Source organism: Petaurus breviceps, unplaced genomic scaffold (genome assembly GCF_028583685.1).
Source record: "Petaurus breviceps papuanus isolate PSGF00001 unplaced genomic scaffold, PetGlider_PUasm1.0 38, whole genome shotgun sequence".
Classification (NCBI taxonomy): Eukaryota; Metazoa; Chordata; class Mammalia; order Diprotodontia; family Petauridae; genus Petaurus; species Petaurus breviceps.
The window spans coordinates 27,396,072-27,415,511 of record NW_027186304.1 but is presented as its reverse complement, the minus strand read 5'-3'; the positions used below and the strand labels follow the sequence as shown (position 1 = coordinate 27,415,511).

Here is a 19,440-nt window from a genome sequence, read left to right as displayed (position 1 = left end):
ATTGATGTTGGGGTGCTTAAGAATGCAAGGTGAAATGGAAAAGAATGCAATTTTTCCAGAGCTCTCTCTTAATAAAAAATCATAATGGCTCTATTTAAAATGTGTAATTTTTTCTTCGCTCTTCATTCCTAAAGAGTTATTTACAAATATATGTATTCATCTTTTTTTTTAAAAGGATTGTTTAAATTCAGTCACTGAAGTTGTGTCCAACTCTTCATGACCCCATCTGGGGTTGCCGTTTCCTTCCCCAGCTCATTTTACAGATGAGAACTGAGGCAAACAGGGTTAAGTGACTTGCCCCCAAAGTCATAGATGGTTAAGTGTCTAAGGAAAGATTTGAACTCATGAAAATGAGTCTTCCTATTCTAAGCCCAGTGCTCTGTAATTATGCCATCTAGTTGCTCCCCCATTTTAAAAGGGCATATATAGTATTTTTTTTTGTAGTTAATACTTTATTTATTTATTTAAATTAATTTGTTTCCTTTTAGTTTACAGGATTCAATTCCACAATTCCTTGAGTTTCACATTTTATCCTCCTTCCTCCCCTCCCCCCCATGGCAGCATATAGTCAAGTGTAGGATCCGTAAATACTTTCACATTATATATTAGTCAGGTTATAAGGACGGATTGTATCAGATGGAATGAAAAATGGTAAAGAGGACATAAAACCAAAAAAGAGAAGGAAAAAGATCAGGTATTTTGCTTCTACCTGGATACAAACTCAGTTCTTTCTAGTTCTTTCTCTGGATGCATATATTTCTCTCCATAATGAGTCTTTTGGGATTGACTTATATCATTGCATTGCTGAGAAGAGTCCAGTCTATCAAAGTTGGTCATCACACATACGTTGTGTCTGTAATTGTGTACAAATTTCTCCTGGTTCTGCTCTTCTCACTCAGCATCAGTTCGTATAAGCCTCTCCAGGTAAATATGAGACTATCTGCTCCTCGTTTCTTATAGCACAATAGTATTCCATAACATGCATATACCACAGCTTGTTCAGCCATTCCCCAATTGATGGGCACCCCCTTAATTTCCAATTCTTTGCTACCACAAAAAGAGCTGCTATAAACATTTTTGTATATATGGGTCTTTCTCCCATTTCTATGATCTCTTTGGGATATAACCCTAGGAGTGGTATTGCTGGAGCAAAGGATATGAAAGTATTTATAGCCCTTTGGGCATAATTCCAGATTGTTCTCCTGAAAGGCTGGATCAGTTCACAACTCCACCAGCAATGCATTAGTATTCCAATTTGCCCACATCCTCTCCAGGTTTGTCGTTTTCCTGTTTTGTCATCTTAGCCAATCTGACTGGTGAGATGTGGTACCTCAGAGTTGTTTTGATTTGCATTTCTCTAATCAATAGTGAATTAGAGCATTTCTTCATGTGCTTATAGATATCTTTAATTTCTTTCTCTGAAAATTGCCTGTTCATATCCTTTGACCATTTATCAATTGGGGAATGACTTGTATTCTTATAAATTTGACTCAATTCTCTGTATATTTTAGAAATGAGTCCTTTGTCAGAGACATAGGTTGTAAAGATTGTTTCCCAATTTCCCACCTCCCTCTTAGTCTTGGTTACATTGGCTTTGTTTGTACAGAAGCTTTTCAATTTCATGTAGTCAAAATTATCCATTTTACATTTTATAATGTTCTCTAATTCTTGTTTAGTCATAAAGTCTTTCCCTCTCAACAAGAAAACTATTCCTTGTTTTAGGACACTGATTACAGTATCAACCTTTATACCTAGATCATGCACCCATTTAAACTTGATTTTGGTATATGGTGTTAGATAATGGTCTAGGGCATATATAGTATTAAAGATGGCATTAACATGTAAAAAAAAATTATTTATGATAGACTGTGGGAACCAGTATGGAGAACTGAAAGGAGACCTAAGCCTAGAATCACAACACCTGAGTTTGAGTACCTGACATCAGTTGTGGGATTTCAGTCATATCACAACTCTCCTGAAGCATCTGTTTTCTAATTTATAAAATGTGAACACTGCTAGTTCAAATGAATTTAGAACGATTTATATTGTGTATGTGAAGCTTTAAATAATGGGGAGGTACTATATACAGGACAAGAAGAAGGATAGATTCCTACCGTTTGCCACCATTTGATCTCCAATCTGAGACCTGAAAGGACAGTTAACTACAAAACAAAAACATGCCTTTTTAACCCGATCTCTATGGTTTTCTCTGTCTCTGTTTATGTCTCTACTCTGACTCTATGTTTTTCTTTTTAAGAGAGGAGTAAAAGTCTGCAACAACAGAATACAAAGTGATGTCCTTCGGTTATAGAAAAGGTAGTACGTTTTTCAAATTAGCTTTGTGTCCTTGGGCATATTGGTTAACTTTTCTATGATTTCCTTTCCTTATAAGTTAAAAAACAAAGGTAAGGGAGAGAGGGGAATGTAGATAATCCTCAAGGCCCCTTCCAATTCTAAAATTTAATAGAAATTTATGATTTTATATTGATGAGTGTGGCCTTTTCTATAGCAAGTAGATATTTAAGTGGTTTGCTATTTCCTTCTCCAGCATTATTTTACAAATGAGAAAACTGGGGCAAAGGGGGTTAAGTGACTTGCCCAGGGTCACACAGCTTATAAGCATCTGAGGCCGGATTTGACTTCAGGTCTGGCACTCTATCCAGTCTACCACGTGGCTGCCTACTTCACTACTGAATAGTAACATCTACCAAATTTCATTATCACCATCAAAAGCTAAAGCCTTTCTTGTACTCATCAGAATGACATATGTAATAAGTACCTTACAAGTTAAACCAAGTGTAACAGAAAAAGCACTGGATTTGAAGGGATAAAACTTAGGTTCTGATCCTGACTTCCACCAGTTATTCCTTTGAAGACCTTCAAGCTTCAGTTTCCTCATCTATAAAATGAGGGGGTAGAAGATGATCCTTAAGTTCCCTTAAACAGCCTAGAACAAAAGAACTTCAAAGCAGGATTTCTTCCCTCCTACTCCCCACCCCCCCCATCCCCCAAAGAAATGTTCTGATCAATGGCAGATGGCAACATCTGAAAAAAGTAGCAATTAGGCTTTGATTTGATTATTAATTGATACAGTGCTATCACATGGGGGCAGGAGTCCTACTGCAAAGTGGAAGACTGTTCCCATCATTTTTCTCCAAAAGATTTTTGATATTTTTCTTCAGAGTACAATTTGTAACACCCACATTTTTGTATTGATTTTGTTTTCATTAACATTTTTGTATTGGTTTTGATGAGCAGCTAAATGGAGCAGTGGATAAGAGTACCAGGCCTGGAGTGAGGAAGACATCTTCCAGAGTTCAAATCTAGTCTCAGACAATGAGATGGAAAAGGAAATTGGCGAACCATTCCAGTATCTTTGCCAAGAAAACCTCAGATGAAGTTACAAAGAGTCAGACACAACTGAAAATGCCTGAACAACAACAAATTGGCTTTGATAAAAATCTACATCTAAACACAGTTAGTGTTGATGTTGGAGATACAAAAATGAATGTTCAAGTTTAATTAAAGAAAAGCAGGAATAAGTTAGAAGCATTTTAGGGAGACTAAAGGATGGACGGGGCCAAGAGTCTTATTTGTGAGGATATTAAAATTTTTGAATTAGTTGTCGATGCTATCATTGACTATAAAGTAATTTTATTAGTTTTAGATGTCAGTTTTAGTTTAAACTCATACAAATGTATATATGATGGAAATATGTTTTACATGATTACACATGTATATAATCTATATCAAATTGTTTGCCCTCTCAATGTGGGGAAGGTGAGGGAGTAAGGGGGGAAATTTGGAACTCAAAAAAATTTTTAAATGAATGGTAAAATTGTTTTTATATGCAATTAGAAGAAAAATAAGATTTTTTTTTAAAAGTACGCATGGTTTGTCTTGTTTAGAGACTGCATAATGCATTATAAACTAAACTGGCCAGTGACCATTTGGTCTGACTGTTAATTAAAAAAAAAAAAAGGCCAAGAACTAAAGAAAATTTCTGGCCATAATGAGTGACTGATCTTCAAAACTGCTCTGTGATGATATCTGAAATACAAAGGCCATATTTTAGAGAAAAGTAACTAGTTTTTGCTCTTACAACTCAAAAAAGATCCACAGGACAGAGTAGGTAGGATAAATGCCTTAACTAGAAATACTTAAAGCATGTGACATCATTAAAAGACTGTAAGTACATTTTGAAATGTATTATTTTCTTGATAAGTCTATCATGTAAATCTGTAATTAGGGACTTTTAAAATAGCTGACTTTTTCTCTTTTTTTCTTTCTTTTTTTTAAACACAATGCAGTGTAATTGTCTATTAAGTCAATGAGTACTTAGGGACTCTTAAACCTGCAGATTGCAAAAGAATCCTTATGAAATTTCCTTTGAAATAGAGTACAACTGAGAATCCCCACTTGCATAGTTAAATTAGCAATCCTCTTTGGCTGAATGACACAAGTATTCTATCATAGTTAGAGGTTAAGATTTAAACTTGAAATCTATCATCCAAATACATTAATTTGTAACTTAAATGAGATTTCCCATCTCTGCTGGATTGAAGACTCCCTAATTCTATATTCTTGTAGTTTTCATCAAAAAGACTCATTTATTTCTTTGTGTAGTCTCAACTCTGCATTATATAGAATGTAAGTTCCTTGAGATCAGGAGTTAATTGCATTTTTTATCTATCTATGACCCTATCTTTTCACACAACACCTAGCAAATCGCAGGTGCAATGAACCGTTTGTTGAATGATCGAATTTGGAATTTGGAAAGCATTTTATTGAATAAGTCCTTATTTTCATGGTATGTACAGTATATTCAGCTTTGAAAGTTCAATTGCTATTATTTATAAGTTGGCTACACTATCAATTTTAGGCAACTAGGTGGCACAGTGGATAAAACGCCAGGTTTAGAGGAAAGAAGACTCATCTTCCTGAGTTAAAATCTGTCTTCAGACACATTTACTAGCTGTGTGACCCTACTTGACCCTGTTTGCTTCAGTTTTCTCGTATATAAAAAGAGCTGGAAAAGGAAATGGCAAACCACTTCAATATTTTTGCCAAGAAAACCCCAAATGGGGTCACAAAAAGTCAAATGCAAATGAAAAGTGATTGAATGACAATGACAGTCTCAACTATACATTATATAGAATGTAAGTTCCTTGAAAGAAGGGGCTATTTCATTTTCTAACTGTGCCATTACTTCTCACACAATACCCACCATTTTGTAGTGCAATGAATTTTTGTTGACTGACTGATTACAGAACTGGCAAAGCATCTTTTTGAACAAGTCATTTTCATAGTATGTGTAGTATATTCAGCCTTGCAAGTCCAACTGCTGTATTTATAAGTTGGTTATACTATTGATTCCACAATCTTTAGATTCCAGTTGTGCTGTTAGTTATTCATTTATCATTCATTAATTTATTCCCCTATTTATCTATTTATTTATTCATTCATTTACTTACCTACTAACATGTCTATTTGCTTATGGGCAAAAATTTGGAATATTCCATAGTCTGTTCCTCTTTTATGTGCTCTAGAAAAAATACCTTGTGGTCACCGTACATTGATGTTTCATTTCATCTACTCAGTAAGCATCATAATTAATTCAAACGTAAACAAAACAGGCACCACAATGGCAATATTATTCAGACATGGAAACTAATTATGAAACTGTCTTTGTTCAGCCTGTCAGCTTTGCCTATAAAAACTTCTTTGGTTGGCAATGGATATTATTTAGAAACCTTTGACTCCTGCTCTATGGAGACTGAGGAAAAGCTTCACTCTGTGATCTCTGACCCAGTGTTCATTGTGGTGCAATGGAAAGAGTAACAAGTCTGGAGGCCATTGATGGCTGTTTGAATGTCAGCTTGGCCAAGGCCCAAGTGCTGGGCCCTGGACAAACCACCTGATCTTGTGTGCATCAGTTGCCTCTAGTATAAGAGGAGGGGGTTAGATTTGATGATTCCCAAGGTCCCTTTTAGCTGTAAGTCTGTGATCTCATGATTCTTTATATTGATTATTTCCAGATCTACCAGTCAGTCATTAGGCAAGGGGACTCAGAGACTAACTGGTCTTTAAGAGACCAACCATGAATTTGCATCAGTGATTACTGAAGTGGGAATGTGAGGCATAATAGGCTCCTGAAAGATTTCTGGAAGGGTAACAAAACAAAATGCAAAATTGTGTTTGATAGGCCAGGTGAATAAGATATTTGGAGATGCTTTCAAATGCTTCAAGTGCACCAAGATTAAGGGAGCTCACATCTCTCAGTCCATACTCCTTGTCTAATGAAGTTGGGGATAAGAAACCAAGCTTTTATCTTGCTTCTTCAGGGATATGAAAGTACAAACCAAGGAATTTCACATAACTCTATTTTCCTTACTTAAAGGCAGGTGTTCTAGTTTCGGGTGGTCCCCCTTGCTCTGCTGGACACCAATACCAACAGTAAAAATATGTATACTAGCATTTACATACGGCTTTAAGGATTGCACAGTGCTTTACAAATATTACCTCCTTTTTATGAATGCATCGTAAACTTAGGTTATTGCCAGAGTGGGGCAGCTGTGGATAGAGTGTTGGGTCTGCAATCAGGAAGTCTCATCTTCCTGAGTTCAAACCTGGGCTCAGACACTTACTAGCTGTGTGACTCTAGGCAAGTCACTTCATCCTCTTTACATCAGGCACCTCATCTGTAAAATGAGTTGGAAAAGGAAATGGCAAACCACTTCAGCATCTCTACCAAGAAAACACCAAATGGGGTCACAAAGAGTCGGATATGACTGAAAATGACTGAACAACAATGGCCATAGTGAAGTCATCACTGCTATGGGCATCGCCTTTTTTTCCCAAAAATAATGATGATGATGATAATGATAATAAATGTCCTTTTTCCTATCATACCCATGTAAACTATTCATGTTTCCTAATTGCACCTCTGAAGACCCAATATTTATAAAGTGAGTTCCAACATAAATCCTTCCCAGAGTCTAAATGATACACCAATGTTCCTACCATTTTAAGGTCTGAGGAGTAAATCTGAAATTACTTTACTGATTACTTCTAAATCATTAGCAAACCACAGGGGCCAAGAGATCCAGGAATTGCTGTGTACTTCCCAGTGGGGTCATCACTACTAAATCCAAAGTGTAAAAACCAACTTTCTAGGGTTTGCTCTGATTTATTTCTGAATGTATCTGGAATCTCTCTCTTGGTTTATCCTCATTCTTATGTGTGAGCTGAGAGAAAAGCTCCCTGTTTCTCTCAGGTTTAGGGTGAAATGCGTTCACTTCAGAAACAGTTCAGCTTAGCAATGCTGATGTTATAGTCATGGCATGCTGGAGATTGCTCAAGCTGTGGCTGCGCTCCTTGCATCTGCAAGAGACTTCTGGGTTCCTAGGCACTTCAGGATAAACACTTTTTCATATGTCTTATGGAGAAAGCCCACATCAAGCTGGACACCCCCAAACTGCCTTTAATTAAGTCAATAAATGCTTCTATTGATCTTAGCGATATGTAAATTATATAGAGTCCTAGAATTATAGAGCTGAGACTCCAGAAGCCATCAAAAACCTAAATCTGGTGCATGAATTCCCTCTGTAGCACTCCCAATATGGAACTATCCAGATCTATGTGAAAGATCCCTACACTGGGGGACTCTTCTAATTATAAGAAAGTTTTCCCACATGTGGAGTTTACCACAGTGCCCATTTGCATAATAAGCACTTCATCAGTGTTTGTTGAATTAAATGAATGGAGGTCCAACTCAGACCTCCCTCCTATAATGTCTGCCCATTCATCCCATTACTTCAGGGGCTAGGCCAAAGTACTGTGATCTTTCTCCATGAAATGTGAGCAAAGGTCTTAAATTTAAGTGACTTCTCTCTTCCCATATTAACATTTCCACAAAATATATTTTACAGTATTAAATATATTTATTAAGTTGCATCTCTCTACCAAATCTGAATAACAGGATAGCTTTCACAGAAAAAAAAATTCAGTAAGCATAAATGAATAATATGAAGACATGAGGAACTAATAAGGCAAGAAAAGACATTTTGGCCCATAAACAAACACTGCCTCCTTATTAGCGGGAGAAAAACATAATGAAGAATTCAAAATTAAATAAAACGCATACTCTAAAGCAGGCTGTTATTTGTTGCCAAGAGGGAAGCATCTTCATCCTTTTCAAGCTTCCCCCTTGTGATTTGCATACAAAAGAAAAGCATGCTGGGAGGGAAACTTGGGGTAGGGAAGGTAAAGAAATTATCCTCAACACCTTCCTTTGACCCAAGAATTGACTTTGGATGACTAATATGAGCAAGTCCTCAGTAACGGAGGATTGTGACACACTACCTGGGATAGTCTGGGGGTCATAAGTGAGGGAGAGTACTGTGTGCCACAGCACTCTGAAAGAAACTTCTTATCAAATTCAAGCTTTTATCTAAAATGGTCCAAAGCACAAGTGGGCATAATAAAATACCTGATGACTATTAGAACACAAATAGGTGGCAATCCTGAAGTCATAGGGTAAGATGTAGGAAGTCTACATTAAAGAAAAACTTCTGAAAGGAATCTCAGGGATCCTGCAATCTGGTCCCAAGAAAATAACTGGTGTTAATAAAACCCACAGACAAGAACTCATTGCTATCATTAAATATTGATGTTACAGACCCACTAGGGAAAATTGGCCCACTTACAGAGATTCTATCTATCAGAGAATGGGCCAATCACCATTCCCCAAATGCAGGTAAACATTAAAGGCTACTCATACCAACCAGAAATGTCAACTCACTTGAAAAGCAGTCTATCTACAATGCAAATGTGAGGTTACCTGCACTAGGGATAAACTTCATAAAACACAGAGATCCCTAGAATTAATTTATGAGACATTTAGGCTTTTGATGGTTTAGAAAATCACAAAGAAAAGGCAGAACTGAAATACTCTGCCAAGAAATTTAAGGGAAGTGAAAGCCAACGATTTTAAAGGAGGTGAATCAAACTAAAGGTTTTTTCACATTTAGGCTTGACCCATATACACAGATAGAACAATTATAATAAAGGATCTGGGGAATAATGCAGTAGTTGTTTAAACTTTAGCAGACAGTCAGCTCACAATTATCCTGTCAATGAAAGGAAGCAATACATGGAACTGATCATAAAAATTCATGGTTAACTTTTCTTGACTTTTGATTCCTCTGGGGAAATCTAACCCCACAGAAGCAAGTTTCTGCCTAGCAGGGCAACCAGGAAGATAATCAGGAACTGAGGAAAAGGATATGATGTACAATTAAATAGACAACCCACAGAACTCACCCCTCAGTAAACAGGAGTATATGTACATTTGGGGAGGGGGGGGGTCGGCAGGGAAGACCCCTGTAAATGGATAGTGACTTGCCCAAGGTTCCACACTTAATACACTTGAACACACAAGTCCTTGGGAAGCCAAATCCAATATTCTATCCATAGAACTATTCTGGCATATGGCTGGTACGATCAGGTGGTATATATTACACTTGAGGAATTATGTAGGAGAAAGCTGATATTAGACAAATGTATGAGAGGGAGGCTAGGTGGCACAGTGAATACAGCACCAGCCCTGGAGTCAGGAGGACCTGACTTCAAATCCAGCCTTAGACACTTGACAAGCTTATTAGCCATGTGACCTTGGGCAAGTCACTTAACCCCAATTGCCCTGCCCTCCCCCCTCCAAAAAGGAAAAAAAAAGACAAATATACGACTGAAAAATAAAATAGGTCAGTCATGCAATAAAAGAGGAAGTGTCACTTGTGTTATACTTATGATGGCCCATGTCATTCACTAGTATCCACCATTTTTTCATATGCAAAATGAGATGGAGAAGGAAATTGCAAACCAGGCCAGTACCTTTGCCAAGAAAACCTGAAAAGGGGTCAATGAAGAGTGGCTTCTCCCCTCACCTCAAACCTTCTAAAATCATCCCCTACTGTCTCTTCTTTCACTACAGCCTCTAAAGAAGAGAACAACTGCCTTTCAAAGCCAACCTCTCTACATGGGTGTTTTGAAGTTCCCCAAGCAGCTTACAATGCAGTCAAGGTAATCTTTCCTCTATACCAGCAGTGTCAAACTCAAACAGAAAGGATCCCTGCAGGCTGCATACTAACTAAAAAAATACAAATTAACATTATCCATGCTATATTCTGGATTTTTTTTTTAATTTTGTAAACTATTTCCCAATTACATTCTAATCTGGTTCTGATTATATTACTTTGCTGCTTTCAGCAAGTCAGATATCTCTGCTATACCCCATGCAACTTTCACTGCAGAGAACACAATTTGGATAAAGAGATGGGCTTGGAGAGAGAATCCCATAGGGTAAGAGTGACATTTTGGGGGACAGTATGGAAAAAATGGATAGACAAAGGCAGGGCCAGATTATGGAAGGCCTAGATGAAAACTAGGCACAGTTCAGACTGGATGAAACAGAAAAATAATTTAAGTGGTTTGAGCAGAAGACTGAAGAGAATGGTATTAAAGGATAATTACATAAGCAGCAGACTAAGAAGAAGAATCCCAGGGAAAAAGCAGGTTCAAGAAAGTCAGATAGGAGCTAGCTGAAATAATCCTAGCAAGAGCAGATAGGAAGTTGACTAAGAATTTAATGATACCTTTCTAAAGACAGATCTTTACAGCTATCTTTTTTTTTCCTGGCAGGTGAATTTAATAGATTAGATCTAAGAGATTGAGAGTCTTCCATTTTAGCTAAAGTATATCACTTGGGAATTTTTTGCTAAGATGCTAACTACTGTATTAATAGAGCAATAGGAAAAAAATTTTCAGCAAAAAATACATTCTTCGATTTAAAGAAAAATGGTTGATTCTTTGGGGTAAGAAAGTGAAGACAAATTAAAAGTCATTGATTTATGAAAAAAATAAGGTCCACTGACCCCACAAACATGATCTTCCTAATACTACTCAGGAATGGACCAGAGAATCTTCTATGCTGTACTTCAGCGGAATTCTGCTGGGTCAGAGGAAGAGTCCTGGCCGCAAGATTCCCAGCCAGGTTAAGAGTCAGAATTACCAGATTAGTCATGAAAAAAACTGCAATCAGCTGCCAAGCATTCAGAATACTGAGCTGAGGCTGGGCAAAGGAGGAATGTGGTGCCTGGATCAGAAGCAAGACAGTTTGAGGAGTGAGAAGAGAAATATGATCTATGTGTCAGTCTGAAGCAGAGAACACCAGAACAAGTGAGTATGAGTTCTACAAAGAGTTCATTTAATTAACCACACTCTGTTTTGTGCCAGGACATGTATATTTTTATCCACAATTATGTGAGCCTGGCCCTGCTTTCCAGTCTCTTCTAAATCACTTACAGATAGACAGTTTCTGACAAACTAAAGCTACAGACATCCATAAGCTAGTGTTCTCCAAACTGTTTTGATCACATATTCCTAACAGTTATAGAAATGTAAATTAACAATAGTCACATTACATTACATATGTGTGTATTTATGTGCGCACACACACACATATATATATAAATTATATACGTAACATAGCAGAGATACCTTAAGTACATTGTAAAACATAAACAAAAAGAAGACATTTAAAAGCTCAAGATGAAGATGCAAGAATATTTTCCAAATAACTTATTTATTAAATGATACAAAATACTTTTGCTCTCACTAAATATATTAATATCAACAACATTTTAGTGAAATGAATGTGACTGAATATTTTACATTATTGTTTAAAATATTGGTTTGATATAATGATTCTAAGCTGGGTTTGAAAGTTGTTTATTTTGTATCAAAATATTTAATAAAATAATTTAAAATATTATTTCACCTTCATTTCATTCTCTCTAATATCTTTTTTTTGTGTATATGCTTTACTTGGTTACAATGGCTGTTATAGTTGAAAAAAATTAAAACATCACAAAGGACATTAGGTAGAATAGGGGATATAATGCAAAGATTTGAGTCCAAATCCTTCTTCAGACGCTTAACTCACTGTGTGACCTTAAACGTTTTGCCCATCTCTACCTTTGTTTTCTGATCTGTAAAAAGATGACCATAATAGCACCTACCTGACAGGGTTGTTATGTGCATAAATTATGTAACATGTAAAGCACTCTGCAAACCTTAAATTGCTATAAGAATTCTGTCATCATCATTAATATACATGGATTCAAATGGAAGAAGTGCATTGATGTGCTCACTAAATAACCTTTTCATTCTATTTGCTAAGTTCACCATCATGGAAAGATTTTTACTGAAATTCAGTTAGTAAGTTTCCATCATCCCTGATAACATTAAGTTGCTATTTAAAAACAGTTGTGTATATTGGATATATATATATATTTGCTTTGGAGTTAGAAGTCCAAGGTTCAAGTGGAAGGGGAAGGGCAGGGCAATTGGAGTTAAGTGACTTGCCCAAGGTCACACAGCTAGTAAGTGTTAAGTGTCAGAGGCTGCATTTGAACTCAGGTCCTCCTAACTTCAGGCCCAGTGATCTATTCACTGTGCCACCTAGCCGCCCCTTTATAAATATATTTAAAAGGAATAGCAAGTTGTACATAATAATTTTCAGGTTCATGTGCAATCATATTTTTAAAAATTATGCTCTGCTATAGAAATTATTTTTTATTCAATAAATTAAAAATAAAATAAAATAAAATTTTAAAAACAACTGGAACCTCGAAGACATTTTTATATCTTTAACAAATCCACCAAAACATTTCATTTGGAAAATTTTTAAATACTTTAGAAAGTAATCTTTCCAAGTCTTTTTTAAGTAAGTGAATATAAGTTTTTAGAAGAACACCTTAACATTGCTGGGAAACTATAACTTAGTTTTTATAATTTCTTTCTAATCATGACAGCCTGATGCTTTCATTAACAAATATCTCAAGGCGCAAGATGCATTTAGGCAGAAGTTTAACATTAAATATATAAATGCATGTGTCAAATAATTTTCTTGATAATTTGAAATTTTCCTGGCTGGCTTTTTGCTAGGTCTGATTGGCTCATTGTTGGCTTGTACCAGAGTATTAGCTATATTAGTTTTGCCATGTTCTGGCTGCCTACTTGTGCTTTCATCATTAATGTTATCTTCAGTTTCTCTGAAGGAAGCTTTTCAAGCCATTTCATAAGGGCTAGTTCAGTTAAAAGAAAATAATTAATTTGTAAATCCACTTAGGTGGGCAAAAGTACACAGCAATCAATATGCTGAAGGGAAATAAACAAATGTGGGCACCACTGTCAACTTCTCCATGTTGTGGAAATTATACTCAATCCTCAGAATATCTGCTATACCATATGTAACATGTGGCTGTCTGTCTAGGGACCAAGTGAAGGCACTAATGTTTATCTATTATCACAAATAAAGTTTAAATTCTTTTTATAAATCTATTTATCCTGTATAGCTTGCTTTGTATATATTTGTTTGCCTGTTGTCTCTACCATTAAATTCTAAGCTCCTTGAGGGCAGGGACTGTTTTTCTTCTCTTTTTACCCCTAGCGCTTTACAGTAAAGTGCCTGGCACATAGCAAACATTTAATAAATGTTTATTGATTGGTTGATAAAAATAAACAGAAACAAAAGTTTTAATATTTTTCTCTATCTCAATGGATCATCTGTCTTATCTCCTATGGTATATACACCCTACCTTGAAAGAGGCTTCTTACTCTAAGATAACAGTGGACACTCTAAGCCTTTATTCCAATTCAGTCATCTGAAATATTCCCTTAATTTATGCCCATATTCTAGACATAACTGAAAACTTAATGCTTCTGAACATCCTTCCTGACAGACTACTAATTTTGATCACTTCTTTATTTCAAGATCCCTCAACACTGTCACACATAAGCTTTCATCTGCATAAGGGGTATTACAGTTTTTCTCTCTGTACAGTCACAAGGCTAAAATAAGCAGGACAACTAAAGTCCTAATTTTAATTATTGTTTTCTGTGGAACAAAGGTGTCACTGAAAGCAAATGCTGAGTCACATATCTGTGTTAAAAGTAAAATCACTTTGGGGGTGGTGGGGAGGAACATGACTGAAAATCTAGAGTTAGATTCACACAGATTCAAAGAAAGATAGTATTCAAGAATTGGGGGAAAAAAACTTAGAAATCATTTGTTCAGATCCTCTCAAATAATGGCCTATTATATACTGTAAAACATCCTATTTGGCTAGGCATTTCTATTTACCGAAATGCTATTTCTATTTAGTGTCCATCTGAAACATGAAATATCATTCCCCACCATTTCATAATTGCTTTCATCGTACCTCAATGCATCAAGAATCTGTGATTTCACTTGGGTAGTGATCTCCCTTCAGGGTTGGAAATAATAACCCTTCTGTGCTATTGTAGAGAGTTATGACAGGGACTTGAGAAATTCCCACTTACTCAGCGTCCATCTGTTGGGTGATAAGCCTCTCTGAACTCACCCAGGGTGGTTGCTCTGACATTATCAGCCCTGTCAGAATTTGTGTTCAACAGGCAAAGCCTTCAAAAATCCCATGCCAGCTGCATACCATGAGGAAGTTAAAAGAAGAAGACTTTGGTAGACTGTTTGTATTGTATGTGTATATAAAACCAAACTCCCAACAAATGAAAAGCAATACTCCCCAAGGAAAAAAAAACAAAACTGAATGAATATGCTGGGTGAAGAACACAGGATTACAGATCCAGAACTGGAAGGGACCTCAGAGTCCACCTAGTCCAATCCCCCTGAATTTTACAGATAAGGAGAGGCCCCAGGAGATAAAGCGACTTGGTTACACCACCTAGGTAATAAGTATCAGAGGCAACATTTGAACCTCGGACTTCTGACTCCAAAGACAACATTCTTTGTTTGCTGCTAAAAGCCAAATCTAAGACACCACATTTAATCAGAATTATATAAGAACATCTGAAGTAGGAAGTTTTAATTATTTCCTTTAGAAAATAATGTTTTTAATTAATAAGCATTTATTTTCTCTCCTTCCTATGTCCTAACCCTGAGAAAAGGGAAAAAGGAAGGAGATGAAGGGGAAGGAAAATGGGAAGGAGATAAAAACAGGGACAGGGCAAGGAAAAAGGGACCGAAGAAGAGGATAAAGAAAGGAGAGGGGGAGAGGATAAAGGAACAAGAGAGGGAACGGGGAAAGGGAAAGAGATAAGGGAAGGAGACAGGAGAACAGGATAATAGAAGGACATAGGGAAAGAGACAAGGGTAAGGATAAGGAAAAGGGAAGGGGGTAAACACATCTCACTCCACTTCTTCTAAAAGGTGGGGGTCTATGGTTGTGGGACTTGGCATATGATATTAAACTGTTTCAATATATGACTAGCTGAACTATTTTTCTTTCCCTTTTTTATTCTTTGTCCAAAGAGATACCGTTTTTCCCCGATAATAAGACACTGTCTTATTAATTTTTTTGGAGAAAAACACCAGAGGGCTTATTTTCAGGGGAGGGCTTATTTTAATGAACATTGACGCAATTTTAATAAACAGGTAAATGTGAACAAAAAAAATGTACCTTTATTCAATAAGCAAAAGACTGGGGAAGAACAGGATGACGCGCTCACTGCTGCAGCTCTGACTGGATGCAGCTCGGAGCGTGGCGTGCGTTTCACGTGGGAGGGGATGGTAGCAATCTCAATAGGGCTTATTTTCGGGGGAGGGCGTATTTTAGAGGAATCTTACGCAGTAAGGGGAGGGCTTATTTTCGGGATAGGTCTTATTATCGGGGAAACACGGTAATTCTTTAGTAGGGAGTAAAGGGAAAGATACACCGGGAAATATAAATAATATAAAAACCAAAAATAAGAAATTGTTTAAAGTACTATATAAATGAGAGTCTGAAATGACAGCGATGGTGGCTACTTAGGGTAGAGGCAGATGCCTCAGCTATGACAGTCTAGACTCCCCTTTCCCCAGCTGGCACCACATCGAATGCATTGTGGTCCTAAACAGCAACAGCAGAAAGCAATTAGACCATATGGGGATAAAACCTGCCAGAAGTTATAGGCATCATATGAGGCCAAGCACCATGACTCTGAAAAGTCTGTGCATACATACTATCTTAGGGCAGTTGGACCACAAGAACCTAAAATATCTCCAACACTCCTGAAAACCAAAATAGTGAGAGAGATATTTCTATCATGAAAAAAATTTTCTTCACTCAGGAAAGTTTCAACTCCTGAAAACCCTAGCATCACCTGAACATCATGAGGTAGAGAAATGTAACAGGAAAAATTCTGGGATCTACCTGTGATAACACAGTTTCACCACCAAAATGGCCAAAGTCCTACTAAAAGTATCTGGTCCAGAAACAGAGGATTCCCCTCCATTGTTCTCCTGAGAATAATGTGGATAACAGTGTTGGTCAGATGCAATGAATTTATAGGAAGCTTTATGACCTTATTGGACAGTCTAAAAACACACAAATACCCAAAGGAAACAGTGCACCAAATTACACAAACTGCTTATGCAAATAAGATCTTCACTGTTAATTAGGTAACAAATTTTGTAACCTGACCCCGTGGCTCCCTTAATAAAATCTGTTCCATCCAGAAACTGAGTACTTGCATAACATTTTTATCAGTGGTCTGGAAGAAGGCAAAACTCCCACATCCCTCAAATTCACCCAAGACGCACATCTGGGAGGTATAATAAATACATTTGATTTCAGGCCCTAAAAAAGAGCAGCATAGGCTACAACATTGGGGCTATATCCACTAAGATGAAATTGAATAGAGTTGAATGCAGAATCTTACTCCCAGCTAAAAAAAAAATCAGTATCCCAAATGGGAGAATGATGGGCAGAGAGCAGTAGGGCACCTGAAAAAGATCTAGGGGTTTTAGTGGACCAAGAGATTTATGAGTTAACAGCAGGACACTGTAGTTGGAAAAGGCAATGTCACCTGAGATTACCTAATGAGGGACATGATGACCTACATAAGGGAGGCAATGATTCCAATGTACCCTTTTCTGGTCAGACCACGTTAGGAGTATTGTGTTCAGTTTTGGGGGGTCGCATGTTAGAAAGGGCAATAAAGGGGCGGGTAGGTGGCTCAGTGAATAGAGCACCAGGAAGACTTGAGTTCAAATCCAGCCTCAGATACTTAACACTTACTATCCGTGTGACCTTGGGGAAGTCATTTAACCCCAACTGCCCCTCCAAAAAAAAATAGGCAAAAAAGGGCAATAAGTTGGAGATCTGAGTCCAGAGGAGGGAAACTAGGATGGTCAAAGGTCCTAATACCACGTCATGCCAGTCAGCATTAGCTGAAGGAAATGAGGGTATTTAACTTTGAAGAGATGATAAACATCGTCAAGAATCTGTAAAAGAATACAGGAGGAATGCTGTTGTTGTTCAATCATTTCAGTCATTTCCAACTTTATGACCCCATTTGGGGTTTTCTTGGCAAAGATACTGCAGTGATTTGCCATTTTCTTCTCTAATTCATTTTACAGATAAGGAAACTGAGGCAAATGGGGTTAAGTGACTTGTCCAGGGTCACACAGCTACTAAGTGTATGAGACCAGATTTGAACTCAAGGAGATGAGTTTTCCTGACTCCAGGCCCTGTATGTTATCACTGTGCTACCTAGCTGCCCTTAAAAGAGGGAGGAAACATATTCTAATGGATAGAAGTTACAGAGGCAGATTTTGGCTCTCACTGTAAAGAAAAATTTAATAGGAATTAGGGGTACCCAAAAGAGGAAAAGGCTCCCTCAGGAATCCTTGCATTCTCTATAACCAGTTTCATCATGCAAAGGGTCAATGATAATTTGTTGAGGCCATTGTAGGGAAGGGTTTTTTGTGTCCTAATTTCCTCTGGAACCCAGGAGAAGTTATCGATCTCTTCTCAAAGAAACATTTTAAAATGTCTAAGATTACAAAAGAAACCAATTATATGGAAATTTGTTTGCAGACCACAGGTTAAGAAGAACGCTTGTTGAACAGGGATTCTTACAGAGGCATGGAGGTTAGATTTAAGAGAAAATATTAGGTCTTTTCTAACTCTGAGATTCTGTGATCCTTGTTTTGTGATCGAGGCAGCACCTCCCACTTTCAGTTACCCAACAAAACCCTAACTCTATGACCACAGCCTCTGAACTTTGCAGAAACACTCACACCTTTCCCCATGCACAGCAGTCTATAAGTCAAGGCCTCCCTCTCACTCCCACCAAAGTACTTAGTCAAAAAACAAAACAAAACAAATTCAATCTACCCAATGGAAAAATCTCAGTCTAACTCTGAGTAGATCCAGACCTAGGACTCACTCAGGTGAACAATGCACGGCTATGGATTTGTCTGACATCAACAACTACTGCTGAGGTCTGCTCATCATGGAATATCTCTCAGTAAAACCAGCTCCCCTCCTCCCACGGGTGAATTCCTCCTGGAGTCCCCATCTTGTGGAAGGGCTTAGGCCAGCCTTCCATAATTTCTCCTAGCTTTCACTTCCCTTTTGTACATTCTTTTCCTTTATTAAAATGTAAGCTTGTTATGGGCAGAGCCTGTTTTTCTTCTGGCTTGTATTTGTATTCCAAGTACAGAGTCCAGTCCCTAGCAAATAGTAAGCACTTAATAAATGCTTGTTTTCCTCCTTTCTTTCTTTAAGTGCAGGGACCCTAACTTTTAATGTTACAAAAATTCTCTCCAATATGATAAGTCTACAAGGTCCTCTGTGTGTCCCACATGCCCAAGGTAACCCTAAATAACATGATAGCATGCATGATTATCACGTATGTGGTAGAACATAATGAAAACTATCAAGAGATGGCAATTATATAGTACTTTGATTTACAAAGCATTTTACACAAGTGTAAAATTATATCTACACAACAATCCTGTGATGTAGAAAATGTGAGCTCCACTCTCCTCCATTTTGCAGTAACAGAAGTAATTTCCATTAACGTGGCATACTTGAAGGCCCACAAAATGCCTTCCTATAAACTACCTTCCTAGACAGTATTTCAACGATCAGGAAATTGAGACTCAGAGAGTTTAAGCACCTGGTCTAAGATCACTCAGCTAGTCCCTTAGCTAAAGTTAAAGTTTAGCCTCAAACCCAGGACATTCTGATTCTTGTACTGTCCTAGATCTCTTCCCATCTTTTAAAAGTCATATATAAAGGGAATTAAAACCAGACAGTCAAGTTTTTCAGCACTTTAGTTAAAATTACAGTCTCTATTGTATGTACCTGAGTTTCTATTATCCTTAAAAGACTTTGATGACCTACAGTAAAATTTTACTCTGTGCTAAATTTTACTCTCTGCTTTTTTTTTTGCTACATATTGGTATATTGAAATGATTATAAAGCTACCCAGTCATATATTTCCTTCCACACCTGCCTTTACCAGTTATATTTGGTAAGCATGCTAGTGAAATATGTTTGACTGTAAGAGATACCTTTTAAGAGTAGGAGATTCTCTGAAAAACATGTC

The 19,440-nt window shown here is 37.1% G+C and overlaps 1 protein-coding gene across 6 annotated transcripts in view; it reads right to left on the bottom strand.

Annotated features, from left to right (window-relative positions):
• Positions 1–19,440, bottom strand: part of L3MBTL4 (L3MBTL histone methyl-lysine binding protein 4) — a 450,236-nt gene that overhangs the window by 307,863 nt on the left and 122,933 nt on the right. The window lies entirely within an intron of this gene.